At 41.9% G+C, this 22,338-nt stretch overlaps 1 gene segment (V, D, J or C); it reads left to right on the top strand.

The window, feature by feature from the left end:
• Window positions 1-17,441: 17,441 nt before the first annotated feature.
• The window catches only part of LOC109305622, a 24,475-nt gene continuing 19,578 nt past the window's right edge, over window positions 17,442-22,338 (top strand). The window contains exon 1 of the C gene segment in view: window positions 17,442-17,720.

The following is a 22,338-nucleotide window of genomic DNA, read 5'->3' as shown; positions in this document are numbered from 1 at the left end:
GGTCTTCATCATGTCAAGTCATTGTAAGAACCGACTAGCAACCTGTTCAAATAAATTACCTTTGTATTTAGAAATTACATACATCTCATTCCTATTCACCAATCAGCTATGATCCTAGATAGTCAATAATGTTTGGGGGTTTGTATTGTCATTTGTATTGGTTTCTTGGAACTTAATTATTGTTAAGATCATTGAGCATTTATTTGCATTAATTCTTCACCATCAAACTGCTGATAGAAATGGGCATTAGACAAACCAGATTCAAGGACCAGTTGCATTTAAAACTGCTGTACATGTCCTATGCAGCAAAACTTCAAACTAATGTTAATATCTCTCAGTGATGGTTCTCCTTAGATTTTGTGATTGTTTGTTTCAAGCCTTGTTGTAATTTAGATAAAGAGTGTTTGTTTTTTTTTAAACAGATAATGATTTGTTTAAAATGCCTGTTGGGGAGAAGAGTAGGGAATTTAAATACGTAGTTTAAAAGATTTTAAATACTAGTCCTTGCAGGATATAAACTTAGGGTCATTCAAAATTTTTAGATTTTCAATAACTTTTAAAACCTTTCCCCTTGTTGTTTATCAGACACCTAATAGATTAATCAACGTTTGTCAAACATGAGAGTCCTGATTAAACTATTTCATGACAATTTTTAAATATATTTTGCAATTAATTTTTCTGACTTTTTCAGATAGCTCTACCGTAAACAATATATGGGATCATAGCTAGCAGGACTTCATCTGAGCCACAGCAGTGCCGTATAACAAAGTATTTGTGTTATTGGACTATCTGAGAAAAAAGGTAGATGGAAAACTGGAATACTGGACAAGATCTTTAGATTATAAATGTATAACAAACTACTGTCTGACATGTACAACTTTGCTAAGTTACTAAGTTGCCAGCTTTAGGACCTAGACAAGAAACCAACCACCAAACAGAATTTGACCAGTTAACTATCATAATCACTTATAAATGCAACTTCTAAAAAGAAAACAAGCTCGCTATTTAATGATTCCATAGAAGTCCGGGGTGAAATTTCCTAAAGGCACAAGGACACTTCAGCGCCCAACTCCATTGGTAGTTGAGCAGAAATGTCCTTTGTGCTTCTGAAAATCTCCTCCCTCTTGCTAGACTTAGACACTTTAATGACGACTGTTAGCCATATCGGAGAGGTTTGGCCCAACCTTTCTTCTAATGCTGTATCTTTTATCTAGAGGCTGTCTTATTTTTTTACCAAATGTGACAAGTGGAATAAACCTGCCTGCTTTTTAGGCAGTACCCTTTTACAGACTTGTTACGAGAAGCCAGTCTTTAAAGCCATGTTGTGAGTCACAAGCCAAATAAGGAAAATACAAATCTAACCTGACTGTGCTTGTGGCCACTTATAAAGACCAAAAACATTCAGGTACCACTTGCATTTAGTAATCTTGGCTGTTGAGCTCTGTAAATACAGTGGATTCTCTTTGTAAGACCTTTCTTTTGCATATTTGCTCATGCTTTAAAGAGGAACTGTGCTGTGAAAAAAGGCTGATGGGTATCTTCAGATGCAGTATCTCATCTACAATACCCTATAGTGAGAGGTTCCCATATGAGAAGCTGGTCCAGTTTCAGTTGATGTCAACAAGAAAAATCACACTGATAACTATATAAGGAACAGCACACCTGCTTATTAAATTAAGATGACCTGCTGTTTTTTATGATTCGTTTTTGAGACACATGGCCTGAACAACCTATATTCTCTCCATTCCCAAAGCAAATCCAGCAGAATATATTTTTAAAGTTATAATTGATCTGAGCTATAGCCCATCATGATGCCAGACTCAGATGCTCTCTTGCTTTCCGTGTTCTAAGTGACCTTTTAAATCTAGAAGGTGTTATATATATATACAGCAAATAGGGACTTACTCAACTTTCATTCTCTGCCCAGAGCTCCCATTGCCATGAATGGGAGTTCAAACAAAAAGCAAAAGCAGAATCTGTCCCTAAATGTTATTAAAATAGATTACTTTCATCTTGCAACTTGATTCTGCCACGTGGAAGCTCCTTTAAAGGAATCCCCATGGACATCAATGAGAAATGCTGCTGGAGGTGAGGATGGTATCTAGATCATACTGTTGCAATATGATTACAGGCTTGGGTTCTCAGCAAAACTGAAAGGAGTCATGGTCCCAAATCCTATTGCAATTCTTAACCTCTGGTGGGCTCCCCTGAAAATTTTAGTCGCAGTCCTCCAAAGTTGGCAAGTAGGATGATGATCCTAAAATACAGCTTTCTGTTAAGCTTACCAATTCTGGTGAAATTAAAGGTTTCAAGTTTTTGAGTTGCTATAAGCATCCCTGTGAGTTAGGCAAGTTCTGCCTCCCTATTACACACAGAAACTGAGCAGGTTAAGTGACACTCTGGGGACATATCTACATGTGACACTATGCTGCCATAGCAGTGCACTACAATGATGTAGCATCCATGGGTGTCTGTATGTGACCAGCAGCTACTTTGCCATAGCAGTGCACTTCCCCCTTATAGCGTGCCGCTATGGCAAAATATCTGCTAAAAATAAACATGCACTGCGAGTACAGCTTAGTACAGGCAGTTACTGAACCATGCTTTAGTATTTCCAGAAGGAAGTACTAAAGCACAGCACAGTAACAATGTCGCCATAGGGCAGTGTGTAGACATGCCCTGAATGTACGTTGAATGCACCAGGCAAAGGTGAGATAAGAAGTAGGAACTGCTGGTTCCCAATTTCACACCCATCTCACTGTCCATGAGAGTAGTTTTATTAAATATTAATTTTGCTGCATATTAAGCCATATCTGCAGCAGCCTGTGATTTTAATGCCAGCAAATCTTTGGGTATGACTTAAGAATGCAGAGTGTTTTTCCTCTCTCGTTTTGCAGTCTCTCACAACTGATCCTAATCCCTCTAACTCCCACTAGTTTCCTATATTCGAACCTGGCAGCTTTGCTTAGGATAAACATAAATGGATTGAAGGATATTGCGGCAGTCAGAAAAAGACAAAAAAAAAAGCCTGCATTCTGTCAGTTTGCTCCCATTTTGTTCAAGGTCAGTCTGAAGCCAGTCTGAAACCATTCCAGGATTCAAAATCCAGAGTTTAGTGTCAGAAACTACAGGAATTGGTAAGTTTAACAGGAATTATAAGTACAGTTAAAAAAAAAAAAAAAAAAAACCCACACCTAAAACCCAATCCTGTAAGCTCTCCGTATGTTGATGTTTCTTTTAAGCCATTGATTCAAAAAAGGAACATGCATCTAAGCTCCACTGCCATCTTAAATTTTGCAGGGTGTAAAGTAAGGCCTGAATATGTAACTCTAAACAGATCTCCCACACTCAGCTAGCATAACTGCAATCTGAATTACTTATTTCTCCATCAGCTTGAAGATTGTTAGGCAGGCAAAAAGTGCCTACGCCAGATCATGCAAGGTACAAAAGAATGTCTAACTTCTCTGTTTAATGTTTGCTTTTTCCAGGGATGTTTTAATTAAGATGTTGGTGACATCCTATAATTGCTTTTGACCACCTGCCTCTTTTGTTGTTTCATTATCTGTCTTGTTTAGTGTCTATGTTAAGTGAAAAAAGAGAGAAAGGATGTCTGCCTCTTCATAGGTAAAGATTGCTGATTTACAGTGATTTACAAAGTAGGTGGGTATTATCTGGCTTTACTATCATGTAAACGGAGTCAAAGACTAATAGTGAATTCAGTAGTATTCATTGTATTGGTAGGACCAGCTGTCCATTCATTTATTTGATATCAGGAACACTGCAAATAGATCTTACCCACTAAGATATCTCCCTTAAAACTACTTTGTAAAGTTAACCTATCAAAATAGCTTACATTCAGTAGCCTATACTGTGCTTGTACATTGTTATGAAGAATATATATTTATTACTACACAGTTATTGAATTGTATTGTGTTATACTCAAATTATGGCTTCTGTTGAAGGTTCACTGTCTTTGTTGAGACACTGATGCTTTTATTTGTACTTAAATATAGTTTCTATTCATTGGCCTATGCCATGGGGGAGGCCAGAGTTAGAGCATAATGGTTTCTACGGGCCTAAAATCTACACTGAGCTTTCAGTTTGGCAACTTGGAACATGTACTGCTGAGTGTTGTAAGCTATGGAAAATACTTGGTGAAGTATAAAAACAAAGCAAAACAATTATGTATTACACCAAAAAGTTTCAAATGGTTAACATGTGAGCAATGAAAAAATGAAGGGTTGTAATGATAATATTCCTTGCACACCAGCCACTCATCATCTTCGGCAAGAGTATTGCCTGGTTTAAGACTGTGGGATCATGGCTGTGGCTTGTTTTCACTGTAAAGGAATGTGTTGTATTTTAAACTTTCTGGACTATTAAGATCTCGACGTTTATGGAAATCCAGTCAGCCTGTAACAGTTCTGGATCTACATGAAGAGCAATTAAGTATGATGATATCAACACTAATACAGGTGACAGATTATCTAAACCCTTGACAGAGAGAATTAAATAGCACATGGTTCATGAACAAACATTAACTAATATTTCATGAGCAAAAAGTTTGGAAAGGTAGGGGTTTGGGGCAGCTGGATAGCATTTCCTTTGAAAGAGGCATTGTCCTTTCATAGCTTATTTTAGACAAAGTCAGTGTGAAAAGCTTCACCCTGTACTAGCATGCACTCTTGAATTTGCATTGAGACCTCCCCTCCAAAGTCCAGATGAGTGATAACTAGAAACATAAGACATAAACTAATGTCCCAATCCTGTGAGGTCCAACTTTATGATCTACCAGTTGGATGGCCTCCCTCTGCCATTGAAGTCACTGCTAAGTCATTCACAAGAGGATTATTAGATACATTTCCAGCCAAAGGAACAAGATCCTTGCATGATATAATGTGATAGAACTGCACCCACTTCAGTGGCTTCTTGACATCAGAGGAGTTCTTCTGAGCTACATTAATTGAGAATTTGGCCCAAAATAGACTGCAGCAACTAACTAAAATAAAAAGTAGGATTTAATTATTTACAATCTATAATATTTAATTACTACAAGGAAGGATAAATATGACTGTAGAAGACAGACAGCATAACATGGGGAAACAAAAATGAACTACCCTGCATGAAAGACACTGTTTAAAAAGTGAAAATTACATTATGAGTGGTAATACATTTTCCCAAGAAAGAGTGGCTCTGATTGGGCATGGTTTGGAGTCCATATTTTTCATGAGAAAAGCACTTTGAATGAAAAGCTTACATTAGGATTAACAGCAAAACTCTGCATGCTTATACAGGCTAGATCTTCATAATGCTGTCAGGCTTGGATGATGTATTGCAGCATTATTGCTATTTATAATCAACAATTACTAACACTATAATCAAGTAAACTTAGTGGTAGCAATTATGACAACATAAATAGCAATCCATATGCTATAAAAGCATCATTATCAATGTTCTTGGCAACTATAGCCATAGAAAATTTTCACGGGAAGATACTGGAAGTCTATATACCAGCTAGGATCTGCTAGTCTTTTTATATACCATTTTTAATAAACTTCCTGAAATGAAGCTTTGGAAAGGTACACTGCCTCTTTAAAATTAGTCTAGAACTACAGGTAGTTCACATTATTTTTAAAAACAATAAATATATATCTATATTAAAATATATACAAATACTTAAGTTGGGTGGCCTACCTTATGGAAAGGCTGCTGCTATACAGAATTCTGAGCTAATGTTGTACTACCTTGTCCTTCTGTTTTGTAGATAGTCATCCCTTATTAGACGAGGTTATGTTCTTGCTCCACAGAAGGTGCCTGTGTATATAGCTCCTTTGTATTGCTTTCTGCAGAGTCCCTTATATATTTCTTACTACTAATGCTGTGTAGAAAATTAAATCCAGAGATTTTACTACTGATAACTATTCATCTAATGCCACTAGCAAAATAAAGATTGAGTTGTTTGAGAAACAGATGATTTATATTGTGTACGGTTTATTGCCTAACGACTTGTTTTGTGACTGATTCTTTTTTCTTCCTTCTGGCCCCTGTTGCTTTTTATTTTTCCAGCTACAGTGTTTACTCCTCAATTTGATTAACTAGCAGGCAATAAAGTATATTGTACGTTTTGAAACCAAGAGGTGTGCTTTTTTAATTATCCATGGGCATGGAGGATTAAGCATGGGCAGAGAGGACATGCAGATGGGTTGCAGCTTTTCCTCAGCACGGCAAAGTCTTTGCCAAGTCTTTTACCATTCAGAAGACAGTGTCTTGATGAGACAGCATTGAAATCATCAAGAAAAAAAGCCATTGCCTTGTACTGAAAAAGAACTGAGTAGGAAGGAGTATTAAGCCAAAAGCTGTCGCATCTCTTTTTCTATGCAACGTCAAGAAGATGCAAAAACCACACACACAAAACCGAACACAGTTGGGTGCCAAATAAACATGTTTACTAATTATATACAAACATGCAAGACCTAACTATATATGTGTGCTGCTGCTCTGGCACGGTTCTGGTGACTTCCGTAATAGGAGACAGAGGACTGTTACAAACCTCCCAAAGCATCCAGTTCTTGCATACTACAATCTGACTTGTTATGAACATGTATACACAATGAATGGAGTCCCATCAATCCATGCCAGCAGGAAATCATTTGTATATATGTATGTGTAAAGCTGTTACATCAATTTTAATCTATTTTTTAATTGGAAATGAAAGTTTGGACAAAAAACGTGGCACTTTTCACTTTCCAAAGTTTTCAATGGATACTTCTAATAGGAAAATGTTGATGTGTTGACAGGGATGTAAGACAGGCTGATGTTTTCCTTTTTGTTCTCTTTATTTGCCTTATTGCTGCTGTAACCAGTTGTCAGTCAGGCCAAACAAGGTACTGACATATCACGTGGCACTTTACTTTTGAATGGGTGAGTATATGACGGGGAAGGGTATAGTCAAGTTGCGTGCAATTCAGGAAGGACTGAGTTCGCTCTCTGGAAATCCAAGTTCTGAATTAGAGGGATTATGCTTCCCTTTCTAGGCTATAGGTATGGGCTGCAATGAGTCTAAACTCCTGTTCTTGCTATAAAATAATCATGTACAACACAACAGATTAGTTTGGATCTCAGAGGTCATCTCTGTGTTGGGCTATGGGCAGAAAGCCGACAGGCCAACTGTGGAGACCTGCACAGTAACAGCCTTGCATTTCTCAGGAGCAAACAGCTGTGCAGGTAGCAGGATTAAAGGGGAAACGCAGCATCTCCGCCACTGAAACCAAAGGGGAATCCTCTCACTTTTCCTGGCTCCCTGTCTCAGGATAGAAAGAAACCACTTCCCTTCCAGTAGGGTTTGATGAGAGCTCTCTCAGACTTTCTGGTAGGGCTTTGCAAGCTGCTATTAAAGAGGCAAATGCCTTCTTGACTACACTTTGCTTGAGAAAAAAATGAAGGAAACCAGAGACTGGGAAGGAAATGGGGGTGGGGAGGGAGCACAATGAATAGAGAGGAAGTGGTGAACGTTGCTCTCAAGTCAGAGATGCCAAACAAGGAGAGGCAGAGGCATCCAAGTGAGTTTAACAGAAGTGTTTGGTCAGTCTGCACGGTGGCCTGCAGCAGGTGCGGGCTGTGGCTGGGGAGGCCCATCTCCCTGTGGGACACGGCTGCCATGTTACAAAAGAAGGAATGCCATTGTGGGCGAGGGGAAAGCTGCTGTTCAATCTGCAAAGGAGTGTGCGCGCCCAAAATCTACCATGGCTCTTGGTACTTTAGTTTTCCATCTGTGCAGCCATCAGAGGTGCCTGATAAGCTGCTAAGACACTCAGACATGAGCATGGCAATATTGTGGCCCTGAATCCAAGAGTAAAACCGTGGTGATGTGTCAGGAGCCATGTCATAGGAGGCAAAGGCCCTCGTCATCTGGTAACTGCTGCTGCTGTCTAAAGAGACAGGCCTCGAGTTATTCTTTCCTCTCCCCAAAAGGGCTGTCAGGTAGTGAAAGCCTAGCCCTGTAAACTGAGTAACTGGGAGCTGTGCTTGATCAGCTATGTGAACTGGTATGCCGGGCACAGTCGTACAGCCGGGGTCCCCACTTTTTGTTAATTAGTGCTTGATTTCCATGGGAACTGTGCTGACTCCCAGCAGCTGAGGAGAAGACCTTGCACTCCCCACCCACCGTCTCCTGCTGCATGAGCAGAAGTGGTGGTGTGATCATTTGCCAGCAAGACGGAGCATGCAGACTGAGAAACAAAGCTCTGCCTGCAGTGTATTAGAGACAACTTAGCCGATCACTGATGAGTGGACTCCCCTTGACTCGGCAGCAGAGAAGTATGTGATCTTTTTTTTCCAGGATCATGAAAAGAGTCTCTGGAAGACTGAATCAGGAACTGAATTTAAACGTCTGGAGTCTTTCCTCCCCAAGACTGTGGGCGCTAGATGAACTAACTGAAAACTCATCTTTCCATTAAACACAAAGGGTGTTTTGCATGTGCTCGGGGGACGGGGGGCGGAAGGAGAAGGGAAGAGGGGGCATTTTTACACAGGTCTCAGAGCTGCTTTAATTAAAGCACCCCGAGCATCTCGTGTATCAGTGTCCCCACTTCAAAAAGGCAGCAGGGCAGCCTTAAAGCTCATTGAATGAGCTTTAGTTAAAGTGCCCCCATTGCCATTTCGAAGTGGGGCGGATGCCAAAACATATGACGTGGAGGCTGGCTGGAGCATGGAAATTACCACACTCCAGAAGACTTGATTAATCAAGTCTGCGCCCATGTGCTATAATGTAATTACAGCATGTCAGAGCAGACTCCAACTCCCGTGTATTGGCACTCAAAGTGTCCATATATGGCTTTGAAAGAGAATATCTGATAGTGGGGCCTGAAATGACCTGAGGAAAAGGCATCTGGGTTCTGTTCCTGCCTTGGCTATTTTATGAACTTGGCCAAATCATTTGTGCTCTGGCTGCTTCTCCTGGTTTCTACTGTGTGAGGGCCTTGCCTCCTCACTGAAGGCAAGTGGCTGCCTTCATTCAGGGGTTCGGCAAGCTGGTAACAGCTTCCGTCTAAACAGGGATCTCTGCAGGAATACTGCTGGCAGACACTTCTGAGATGATGCAATGAAACAGGATCTCTTCTGCCTGCTTTGGCTATATATTCTTGAACACCAGCTAGCAGATCTGCTTGGGCAGTACTACTCCTTTGGCAGAAGTAAGCAGTCTATGGTGTTATGCTATCATATCTTCTATATGGCTGGCTGCCTTGGCAACTTTATTTATGCTGCCAGGCTGGTAAATCAGAATTAAATTGGGCTCAATTCATTACCTGGGGTTAGAACCAACCACACATTCCAGTGCAGTTTGGAAGATGTGTATGGGTGAAACACTTGGAAAAAGGCAGCGTGAAAGTACAGAGCACCTTACAAAGCAGGATTGTTGTAAGCCAGCAGCCCGGAGCTTTGCAGAGCATAGAAGTGGCCAAAGCTCAGCATTTAAGATCCATGGGAAAATTTCATAGTTTCATAGTTGTTAGGGTCGGAAGGGACCTGAGCAGATCATCAAGTCCAACCCCTGCCATGGCAGGAAAGAGTACTGGGGTCAAACGACCCTGGTTAGGTGATTATCTAGCCTCATTTTGAAGACCCCCAGGATAGGGGCAAACACCACTTCCCTTGGAAGTTGGTTCCAGATCCTAGCCACCCTGACTGTGAAGTCGGGCTTCCTGATGTCCAGCCTGAACCTACTCTCAGTCAACTTATGGCGGTTATTCCTTGTTACTCACAGTAGTGTTCGGGGGAACAGGGACTCTCCCGCTCCCCACTGGTCCCCCTTGGCCAGTTTATAGATGGCCACCAGATCCCCTCTCAGCCTTCTCTTGTGGAGGCTGAACAGGTTCAGGTCCCATAGCCTGTCCTCATAGGGCCTGCCCTGCTTCCTCTTTACCATGCGGGTGGCCCTCCTCTGGACCCTCTCCATATCGTCCACATCCCTCCTGAAGTGCGGCGCCCAGAACTGGACGCATTACTCCAGCTGTGGCCTGACCAGTGCCGCATAGAGGGGGAGGATCACCTCCTTGGACCTGCTCGAGATGCATCTGTGGATGCATGACAAGGTGCGGTTGGCCTTCCTGACTGCCTCCCCACACTGCCGGCCCATGTTCATCCTGGAGTCTATAATGACTCCAAGATCCTTTTCTGCCTCTGCACTGATGAGAAGGGAGTTCCCCAGCCTGTAGGGATGGTGCTGGTTCTTCCTTCCCAGGTGCATCACCTTGCACTTGTCAGTGTTGAATCCCATCCTGTTCTCATCCGCCCACCCCTGTAACCTGTCTAGGTCTGGTCCCTCCCTTCTAGCGTGCCCACCTCTCCCCACATTGTAGTGTCATCCACGAATTTGAACAGAGTGCTTTTTACTGATGAAGATGCTAAACAGTGCAGGCCTGAGGACCAAGCCCTAAAGGACCCCACTGCCCACATCTCTCCAGGTCAAAAATGACCCCTCCACCACCACTCTCTGGGTGCAGCCCCCTAGCCAATTTGCAACCCATCTGACTGTGTAGGCATTGACGCCACAGTCACCTCATTTTTAAATGAGAATGGGGTAACAAAAGTTCAATATTTTGTTTTCTTTATTGTTTTTCAAAATCAAATCCGAAACTTAAATTTTGAAATTGCCTGCGAAACAAAACGTCCTCAAAAACATCCATTCTCAGGTGCATCAAATGATTCATTTGAATAAAATAAGTATGTCTTGCTTGGTATGATCTTAGTTTTAAATATAATACTATATTTTGCTTTGAATAAGCATTATAATATAAAGCCACAATTAACATTCTAAATGTAGCTGTCCTTGGTTTGCTCAGTGCTATTAACCATTATTCTAACTTGTTATTTGTAATTGCTCTTCTACCAATAACATATTAAATAATTGGCTTAGTATTTGTCATTGGTGTTATACTTATTTTTACAATTTTAACAATTAGAACAAGTTCAGAAATACAAAATGTCAAAACAATCTACTCTGCTAAGGAATGTTTTGATCCTCATCAAAATGGTTTGCTTTGATTTGTTGGGGTTTTTTTAAACCAAAAGTTTTTCCAACTCCATGTCTTCTCCTCAGAGTTTTTAGATTTTGACTAAACATTTTCCCAGAGAAAATGCTCTGCCTGAAAGTTTTTGACCATCTCTGATGAGCAGCACGTCCTCTTTGAAGTCTTGTAGCCAGCTGTAGCAGTGTGCTCCAGATACAGCATTCACACAGTATGTGCAATGCACAGTTCGCACTTGGCTCTGGGGAGTGAAGGTCTCTCTCACCTTTCTGTTGTGGAGCTGTGTTGCTAGCTAAAATGCCCTGCTGAGAAACATGCAGTCAATTGGTGTGAACAGAACTGTGTGCTATAGAGGAAAAGACACCTACTAGACCCAAAAGACAGCTCAGTTTATGACAGAAATCCCCATAGCTTCTGATTCAAGATTTCTTGCTGTCAGGGAGGGAGGGGGGTGTGCGTAGGATGTGACAAAGGCTTTTGACATATTCAGAATTCATGCTTAGTTCCTCCTTCATTCTGTCTCTAGTTAGACACCTGCACAAATTCACAGAAAAGCCAGCCCTTTGGATTAGCTGTGCAAACCAACTGAGGCTAAATACTCCCAGCAGACTCTTTATTTCACTTAAACTCACCCTTTTATAATTAGAGACTAATAGTAAATTGGAAGGGGGGGAGGGAAGAGGGGCAGATGGAGGACAAGCGGTTGGTAGGTGGGAGTTTGCTTCCTATTAACTTTGTGAAGAAACCACATTGGGTAGACAAAGAGAGAGAGATGTATTATTTAAATGTCAAGATGATCTCTTATGAATTTTCAATTTTACTAATATTGCAGATGGAAGTGATGCAATCCAGTTGGGCACCCTTAGCAAAGCATAACCTGCAGTATTGCTACATAACCAGCCAGCTAGGCAGAGGCTGCATTTTGTGAAGCACTGTACAAACAGTGCTTCGTATCCCTGATGCATACGAAGGAGACTTCCAAGGAGCATTTAGGTGGCCAGCGCTCACTGAGTTAGGTCACTGCCATTTCTGTCTTTGAAAACCTCTCCATTGTTTCCCAAGAAATCCAGCTTGGTGTGGGCTTGGAAAGGAGACTTCAGTTCAAATTACAACAGCACCGCATGATTTAGATGTTAGCCAAGGTATTGCACAGAAAGGTGGTGCCTTTCCTGGAGACTGAACTCCTCAAGGGAGTACATCACCAGGCCACAACAGAAGCACAAATGCCTCCAGTCATCTCACCTGAGGCCTATGAAGAAACATGCTGCTGTCTCTTTCGTTTCAGCTCTTTCATCCTAACACTGTGAGAACCTGACCAGGGCCTCTTGGCACTACTCCATGAACAATAAAACCATAACAATGGCAGTGGGGGTTCCTGGCAGGGCCTTGAAGCTGGGTCTGCCACATCCCTGATACACACTTTTTCCTATTGGGTTATTTCAAACTAAATCCTGAGAAAAACTTAGTCAAAACTAACGCACAGAAAAGTTTCAGTTTCAACCAACAGAGAGTTTCTGAAAAAATACTACTTCATCAAAAATGATCAACTGGCTTTCATCCAGAGATTCTTGTGGGTGACCTTAGATCTGGGAATGGTCGCAGAAAGGCACGTTCGTTACCGGGAGGTGGACAAACTTGGCTGAGGACCCCTGCTAGCAGGCAGCAGCGGACACCATCTGAACCCAAGTGTGCAGTAGTAGGATTTAGTCTGTATGAGTGGTGTTTAGATTGGTGTTGAGCTATGTTTGTGTGTGAGCAATACATGCATTACTCAGGGAAAAGAAATGAAATGTTGCCACAGGAAGGAGATACAGGGTGGGGACAGGGCTTTAGTTCTGGTAATGGCTGGTGGGTTGGCCTGTCAACTTACTCAAGAAAGGGGACAATGAATCAGAGGCAGGGCCCAATGCCATTTTGGGGAGGTCCTGCTACACTATCCTTCCTGCGTGCTCACATCTCCAAGCTGCTTGTTGTTTACTAACTTACAGGGCATCTGGTATCATACAGCCAAACCCTAGAGGGCAAAGCAATAGAGAAACTGGGTCCTCTACACCTAATTCTCCACCTGCAAACAATGAGTTAATAAAAATCTCCATGTTGATTTCTCAGTTGTGTCATGAGGCTCAATCACAAAGATATGCAAACCAACTTGAAATCTCCATGACAGGTGCTCTTCAAGGGCTGAATTTTTATTTGGAAAGCTGGCAGAGGCAACCAAGTATTTTGAGCCCAACCGCCCGTATGAAAAGAAGTGTTTCTGTTACGTGGGAGTCTTCTTCAACTACAGAACACCAGTACTTTACAGTAAAATCTTGGATCCTCTCAAATCAATGGTTTAATTCCCGTTGACTTAACTGGGGCTATGATTACACCCTCAGAGAGCAGTGGGGGCGAGATGCTGTACTCAGGAGGTCTAAATTAGTCCCATAATCTGCAATTTAAAGTTCTCCAAACAAGATTTAGATTGTCTTATCTCCTGAGGTGGGGGCCAGAAGAACCCTGAATCTTATCTTATTTCAACTGATGTTTTGAACAACTAACTAACCCAGCCACCACATCCTTCAGTAATGGAACTTTGCTTGTGCGAGTGTTTGGTTTTGTATCTCTGTTTTGAATCACTGTAACTTTTATCAGATGGGACAACAAGGGGGTGTTGCAGGGGAGGAGGAGACATGTTTTCAGTCGTCTAGCCACAGGAGTCAGGAACCTTCTGCATAGCTCCATTTGCCCATGTAGTCTCCATGGTTGGACCATGCAGCTGGTATAGCATAGTGTCCTCTGGATGAATTGCAAATATTTGCTTCCAATTTTGCTTCCTGTAATACAAGGGTAATACATTAATACTTGCTCACCTCTTAGGGGACTTTAAGAAGTTTAATTAACGAAAGCTGTTGAGTGCTTTGAAGACAAAAATTCATTATTAGTAGTCGTTATAATAGCTTGGATAATTGACTCTGAGGATTGAAATAACTGAATGTAAATGGTTTGGCGAGTTCAAGACACATATCCAGTTCCTAAGGGTATCTAGCTAATCTCTTTTCAGAGACTATGTTTCCTTTCTGCTAAATATACCTGGGGCAAGGGCTACTTTTCCTGTCTAGTGTCTGCACTACACTCCTGAAATGGTTAAATATCTTGTGCACACCAAGGATTGGAACTGGTAGAAGAGATGTGGTCATACAACTTAGTTTCATTTGTAGGTGGCAGAGTACTGTCCTATTTGCAAGTGAATACTGATGCATTTCGCCTGTGGTTCACAGACAGGATTATGCAATAGCTGCCCAGACATAAGCACTCTCAGGAAGCTGTGCATGCCTCCTGTAACACTGTCACTGTCTCATCCCCACTGCCTTTTCCCCTGATCTCCCAGCTTTCTGCCTCTGTCTCCTGGATGTTTCCTCCTTGCCACCGGGCCTTTTCCTTTGCTTCAACCCTGGCACCAAGTGAGCCCAAGTAACCCCACGGCCACTTGACCTTAAGTAAACCCAAGCCTCAGTTCCTCAGTCAGCTTCTTTCTAGTCCGCTGGTTCTAATCCTGGTTCTGGCAACTTTCACTCTCTACACTTTAACTCTCTCTCTCACCTTAACCTTCCCCCAAGTATCCCAGGTACCCTAAGCACACACATACACACCATACCATCCAAGTTAGGAACATGCATGTGTCATGGTGTGCATAAGATACAAATTAGTAATCCCTGTATGTGTACGGTGTATGTGGGTATTGACAATTGATTGTTGTCTAACTTTTGGTGTGTATACTGTGTAGGTGCTTGAATTGGTGATAGGTGTGCCTGTGCCTAGGCTAGTAATTTTGGATGTGTATGTGCCTGAGTTGGTAGTGCATGTGTGTGTGCACGCTTGGTGGGGGCATATGCGCCTGCCTAGTGTGTGGGTATACACCAAATTGATTTTTTTTTTGAGTGTGTGCATGTGCAATTGTACACCACGCCCTCCTGTCTAACAGTGTGATATTGAGATCCTGAGTGTTGGCCTGACCCCACAGGGCAACAATGCATAAATCCTGAATTGACATGCCTAAGTATCTCTTCAGGTGCTTAAATTCCTTTGTGAATTGAGCCCTAAGTCCTTCTAAAGCTTGGGGACTTTTAAAACTGAAAATGCGTATGGTTTTGCATTAACCTTGCAGTTTACAGGGCTCCAAATCACGCAGTAGACTCTAAACTGCTAGGAATAAGCAAATCAAGTCACCCCTTTCCTCTGTGTGCCTGATGTTAGGTCTGGAGAGAGCTTGATAGTAAGATGATTCTTCTTATTTTTGTCCTGCTGATGTTAAAAATTTAAAATAAGAGCTAAGAAAGTCACTAGCTGTGGTGCAAGAGAGTAGGCAACAAAGTGACTTGCCTGATCTGGCACTTATTATTGTATCACTATGTCCCAGATTAAGCCATATCATCCCATCCATGGTGGAGAGCTGAGGGACGTAACATTGCCAAACTGCTGCTAAATTTTAAAGATGTGAATGGGGATCAGTGAGTTTTTCCAATTGTGTTTTCCCCTGACACTACACTGGATCCACTTCTCTTCTATGCTGAGTCTCCTAGAAAGCCAAGACTAGTTATGATTTCACCAGAAAGGGGTAAGGCATCCATCTTGATACTGGCCCTTGTGAAATCCACACAAATGAGCAATAACTTAAATGAGTTATTGTAGCAAGCATAATAGTTGGTGTTCAGTGACTCACCTAAGACACACAGCCACTGAATAGACTGGGTCTTGTGGGATATGCCCACAATTGTAAACTTAAACATGATAAATGCTGTCTGCCTTGGCAACACCTATTTCGAGCTTTGCTGGCAACAATGCAAAATGTTGCCAGCTTTGACCAATTAAATCTTCCTCTGGTTTATTTTGAGTGATCCTGCTCCCAATGAAATCAAAGATAACACTTCTTTTGAGTCCACATTCCTTGGATCAGGCTTTTCTGTTGGCATAGTGGTCACTACCAAGTGAGAACGTTAGCAGTACCTGATGAAGTTGCTTCATTTACTAACCATAGTGTGTTGAACTTGTACTACTTTCCCCTCCTGTGCAGAATTAGGGAAATATAAGCTATCACTTAAACTTCCCAAAGCTCTGTATAAACCAGGGCTATTAAGAAAGGGTATAAACCTGCCTCTTGAGATAAAAAAGATAGTATATTTGTATATCCAGTGAGCATGTTACATTATATTGGGAGTATTTGGTTGTCTGAAAAATGGAGATAAACTTTGTTTATGACATGTTGATTTCTTCACCGACCAAGTAAACATAGATGTGAAACTAACTAGACTCCTGCCAAATGTGGGATGCAGATATCTAGCTAACCACTGGTTGCATATTCAGCTTGGTTCTCACATGCAGAAATGTAACAGTTTCTCACCCATGGGTGGATACAGAGGGGGTACAATGCTGCAACTATCCCCGCCACCCCCCCATTTGGACTGTACTGCACTGTGGTAGCCTCTGGGGACTTTGAAAAAGTCCCCAAAGTATATAAGAATCTCCCCTTCACCCCCCATGCACAAAGGTACTCTCTCTTCTTTCCTTGCCTCCCTCCCACACCTACTGCTTCTGCTTTCCTCACTGTTTGGTGTGGGGCTGGGGAAGCTTCATAGGTATTTCTGCCCTCTCCATCTGAGCTGAGTAAGGACTGGACTCAACTGGGAACAGTGACAGTGGCAGCAGCCATGATGGATGGGGGTTGGTTTCCCCCACTCTGCCTAGTCCCCCAAAAGCAGTCATGGGGGGGAGAGAGAACCATCCCACCCACTGCTGCTGCCACTGTGCTCATTCATTATGAGGCTGGCATAGAGCCCAGCCTCTGCATAGCCTGGCTGAAGGAGGCAGGACAGGCTTTGAAGCTTTCCCTTCACCCAGGACTGAGAGGAAAGCAGTAGTGGCAAATGGGAGAGAAGAGAGGGGAGAGGGTGAGCCTTTGAGCACAGAAGGGAAGGGGGATTCTTAAATGCTTTGGGGACTTTAAAAGGCTCTGGCAGCAGGGTCTGCCCAAAGTGGTGGTTGGAGAGAACAAGACTGGGAACAGGCACTGAATCTCTGCCCCCCCCACAACAGCCACCACAGCTAAATCCTCCATCCAGCCCTGTACTCACCCCAAATCCTGTATTCACAGCTTTAGGAGAATTTGCAAGGGATTAGGGTAAGAATGCAGCTATGAAGAGTCAGGAAAAAAATCAGAAGTGACAAGTAAGACTCCCAGTTCATAGAATTTTCACCTTCAAAATTCTTAGAAAGCCATAGTAATTTAATAGTGTGCTCTGTATTGTATTAAAACAATGAGCACAGCAGTTTCAAATGAAAACTTTGAGGTGGAATCATTTGTATAATTATATCTCTAGCTCTGAGTTGTTATCAGGATTTAACTGCATTTGCAAATGCTGGTATTTTACAGATGAAAGGAATAGGAACCCTAAACCAGGAAGTTACGTAGTTGTGATTCTAATTTCAGCCTCAGAGAAGGGCTCACATTTACTGAATATTGTCATGTGAATAGCAGCCTAGGACTTTTTTGCCCAAGCCTCTAAGGTGACATCAAGATCTCCAGTTCTTCTTGATGGAGATTCTGCTGCACTTGAGGGTCTGAAGGCAGCAAATAGTCCAATGCATGCCAACCATTCCCTAAGTTGGTCAACAAGCCACAGCTGAGTAGAAAATAACGTACAGCTGCAAGAGACGGTAAGTTTTCAGCCTCTGATTAGATAATTTGCCTCCTCACAGAGGCAGATGAAACTCAGAAAGCCTATGTAATTTATACGATGTAAAGGGAAAGCTCTTACGACTATGGTAAAGACTGACAGGGAAAGAATAGGATGGAAATATAGAATAGTAATGTTATGCCTGGTTTGTCATACCAAGGCTGAGACTGAATCTAGATATGAACTGTTGTGAAGATGAGTACAAATCCACCTTCCTACATTACTAGAATCTAGGTCTGCACAGTGTAAGTTTACTTTCTTGGGTTAATTTTGAGATGAAGGTAAATATAAAGGAGAAAAAAAGCTGGAGAAAGGATACAGGAGCAGTTAGATCAACTTGATCTCTAGTTAATGATGGAGCTGGTTAGTTCTCCGTGTTCTCTGGCAGGCAAGGTTCTTTGGTTAAATGTGGTATCTTTTTATTAGACCAACTAAATAGTTGGAAAAATTGTTGCAAGCTTTCAGGCACAAACAGCCTTCTTCAGGCATAGGCATAGGGAGAGTCTGCTGTTGTTTTGTGCTATCCTGGATGGAATAGAAGCCAATATGCAAAATGTAGGTCTGTAAAAAGGCAAATGCATGGCAGTGAGGATCACAGGCCATGGGAGACGATAGGTGTGAAACAGGTAGATGTGGGGAGAGGGGGAAATGTTGACCTGGTGATAGAATGTAGCAGGTAAAATGTAGAGATTACCTGGGATTGTGGGATGACAGGCAGGTTATAAAATGCCATAAATACAATGTCTATATTTAGTCCATGATTTTTTGTATCCAGTAGATTAATGAAATGAAGATCTTAGGCTTGTCTACAAAAGATGTTTCCTAAGTTCCCTTTAAGGATTAGAACTGAGAGACTGGAGAGAGAGTGGTTGTCTTTTGAGAAATGTGCCCCCACAGGTAATTGGGTATTTTTGCCTTTAATAGATTTTTGGTGTGTGTTCATTCTGGTATGCAGTTGGGTTTTTTTCTCCTACATATTTTCCATCAAAGCATTTAGTGCACAGATGAGATGTATTACATTTCTGGAGGTGCAGATGTAAGATCCAGGAATGCTGATGGCTCTGTTGTGGGGTGCACTAATTGTGGGGGTGGTGGAGATATGTTGGTAGGTTTTACATTTCTTGTCCCGGCATGATCTGGATCCATTTTGTGTGCTTTGGGCAATACGTTTTGGGCACAATTATCTTTGGTATAGAGTAGTGATGCACAACCTCTGGCTTGTGCATTGAATCTGGCCTGTGGGGCTCTACACAGGTCTAGAAATTTAGCAGTGGGGCAATGGGCTGCCTCAGTTCCCAAAACACCAAATTTCCAAACCCATTATGAAGCCCCACAGGTCAGATGACTGTACTTTGTTTTCTGGGAATCCATCCAGAGAGAAATTGTCTCAAGTCTGGATACAGGCTGGAAATACTCCTGTTGACCTTATTTGCTTTCTTTTTTTAAAGAAAAGTCATTTAAGCCATACAGTTATGCCCAAATAAAACCTGGTTAGCTTAAGAATAATCTTTTTGTTTAATTCTAACAGAAACTATTCCAGAAGTATTAACATCCTTAGGGAAGTTCATCAGCTGGCATAAGCTAGCTTTATTGACTTCAAGCAATGTGGCATGCCATGCTAAGCTGCACACACCAAGTTAAGAATGTAGATTTTCATTCACACAAGTCTGTGTTGTGTGTGTGTGTGTGCGCGCGTGGCTTTTTGGGGGGGGCGGTTGTTGTTTTTTTGTTGAGCAAAAAGGTTTTAACTGACACTTTCTGTGCTCTGGGATCAACATGGGAAACAACCTGAGAGAGAGAAAAGATTAAACAGCTTTGAGCTTTCGATCTATAGAGAGTGGGTAACCTGAAAGTTTCCTTTTCCTAGGAGGTACAGTATGATTGGTAAGAACAGGTATTGCTATTTTATTTGCAGTGTGTACTTTCTGGTCATAACTTTCCTACTTCACTTACTGGTACAAAAACTTAACTCTGAAAATGCCTGCTGGCCTTTAGAACTGTTCAGTGCAGGGCTTATCTCACTTCATGCATGGTGAGCGCTCACATTAACTTCAGTGGAGATAATCACAGTACACACAGAAAATCAGACATCAAAACTTTTTCAAGATCAAAGCACACTACCAACTGATTTGGTACAGAGACATACCATAACATGAAATTCAGAGCCACATAGACTCGGGACAGAAGCTGCACATAACCTGGTATAAGTGATCAGAAACCGTTCAAATCTGTAACACAACAGAAGTTCAGCACACACAAACCATGCTCAAAATGGCTGAAACCAGTTTAAGATAAACCTGTATGGATGTAATATCAGACTTAGCTGATTTGGGTTAAATTGGATTGATGAACTTCTGTCCCGGATCCCCTCTAGATTAATTTAACTCACAGTCCCCCAGAATCCCAGGGTGCTTTGTACCTCCCCCACAAATCCCCCTTGCAGGGTGTGCAGGCTAGCCTTGGCCCAAGCTGTCTGCTCCACCCAAGCATGGAGGCATGTTCTAGCGTCCCCTGGCTTTTAGCCTGGGTGACTGCAGACGTGTGGCTGCATTTCTAGAATCACAAGTGAACGTCTGTTCACTTGCTTGTTGGTTCAATCTACCCAGCTTAGACTAACCGGCAAAGACTGAATTGATTCAGCCTTGGGTTTTTTGACCATCTGTACTTAGCCACAAAGTCCTTTTGACCAGTTACTACACTGTACAACATTTAGCTTTATAGCTTCACAACAATTGGAGAATGAGAGCTTTCCTCACATCTCTGTTCACAACATTCATCTGGCTGGCAGGATTCCTTCCCTGGTGGTGTCAGATGGCAAGCAAGGAGGTGTGGAAATCTCTCTTGAAGATTTCATTGCTGAACAACAAGAAAGATTTCTCCCCGCCCCCGCTTGCCATCTGACACCACCAGGGAAGGAATCCTGCCTGATCTGCACAACAAAGAGCACCTCACAAAGATGCTGCCATGGACCCAGAGGGACAGATCTTCATCTTCAGCTTCCTCTGTGCAAAAATGAACTTTATTTCCTACCTATGGGGACTTTTTACCATCTTTAATTTTCCCTGAGCCTGACGAAGGGCATGTGAGCACAAAAGCTTGCAGAAAAAGACAATTTTTGTGATTTTATAAGTTAATATTGTTACCTGCTTTACAGTAGCATTTAGAAACCGCAGCCAGGTGTTGTGGCTTTGTTATGCTAAAGTAAGGGCCTTTTAAGTAAAGCAGCTCATAGAGCTACTGCGGTTAAAGTATGCCAATTTCTGTAGCCAACCATATATTAGAGAGTGATATGGTTAATAGAGCATCTGGCTGTCTTTGACTCTCCAGCCCAAAAGACCAGGTATCCAGTAAAAGATAAGTACAAATCAAGAGCAGGGTTGAATGATTGCTCTAGAGTTGCAGCAAGATGCATAGCCGCTGTGTCTCCTATTATGGCAAGAGCTGAACATATATTTACTGAAAACAAACTAACCCTCTGTATCTGCTCTCAAAAAGGTTTTGACAGTAATCAAGCGATTGTAATTTCTTTCCAAAATTCTGCCACTTCATAACACAGGAAGTCCTAGAGTAAAAATGTAATTAGATAAGCAGCATATTTTTCCTTAACATGCCTCCTTATGGCGTATTATTGCTGCATGTAAACAGCAGTTCTTAAATAGCAGAACTTAGACGTAGCAGATTTTTGTCATGGCATCAACTGAATGCAAGAAGCTCAGAGAGGAATCCTACAGACATTTAGGGAGTTAACTGCTCTCCTTATCCATCCTTTTGGCAGCCAAAAGGATTACTTGTCTAAATAATATCACATGTGTGCATTTCCAAGCTTCTGTCCTTAGAAGGAACTCAAATTAACTTAAGTTTCATGGTAAAACTCATGCTGCATAATTAAATAAGGTCTCAAAGGGGGGGACCCTTATGGATGTATTCATGAATGTTTACATAGTAAAGCTTTGAGTTTGTAAGCTCAGTATATTCTGCCACTTACCAATGTCCTCATTCCCCTTCTCAGCACATTTTTATCTTTTTGTCCTCTTTCTATAATACTGGCCAGCCAAAATGGGTTGTGGGGTTGTCTACAAAAAGAGTTGCACTAGTCTAACTTAAGGGCTAGAGACAAAAATTAGATATAACTCATAAGTGATCCAAAACCAGTTGAATTTTTGTAACGCAACAGAAATTCTGTGCACAGCAACTGCTTTCAAAATGGCCAAAACCAGTTTAAGGTAATCCTGAATAGATGTAGTATCAGACTTAACTAATTTAGGTTAAATAGGTATATTGAATTCTGTCTTGGATCCACTCCAGATACAAGTTAACTCAGTGTCCCTCAGCACCCCAGGATGCTTTGCACCTTCCCCACAAACCACTTCTTGCAGGATGGGATAGCCTTGGCCCAAGCTGTCTGTTCCAGCAGAGCAGGGAGCCGTGCTCAAGGGTCCCCAGGCCTTCTGGCCTGGGCGGCTGCAGGCATCTGGCTGCATTCAAGGAATTGCAAGTAAAAGTCTTTTCACTGCTTATTTGTTCAGTCCATGGACCAAAAATGAAACCTTTTAAACTTTTCTGAACAATGTCATTTTAATTAAAAAAAAAAAAAAAAA

The sequence above is a fragment of the Crocodylus porosus genome, unplaced genomic scaffold (assembly GCF_001723895.1).
Source record: "Crocodylus porosus isolate Cpor-Errol unplaced genomic scaffold, CroPor_comp1, whole genome shotgun sequence".
NCBI classification, from domain to species: Eukaryota; Metazoa; Chordata; order Crocodylia; family Crocodylidae; genus Crocodylus; species Crocodylus porosus.
This window is presented reverse-complemented; position numbering and strand designations above follow the sequence as displayed.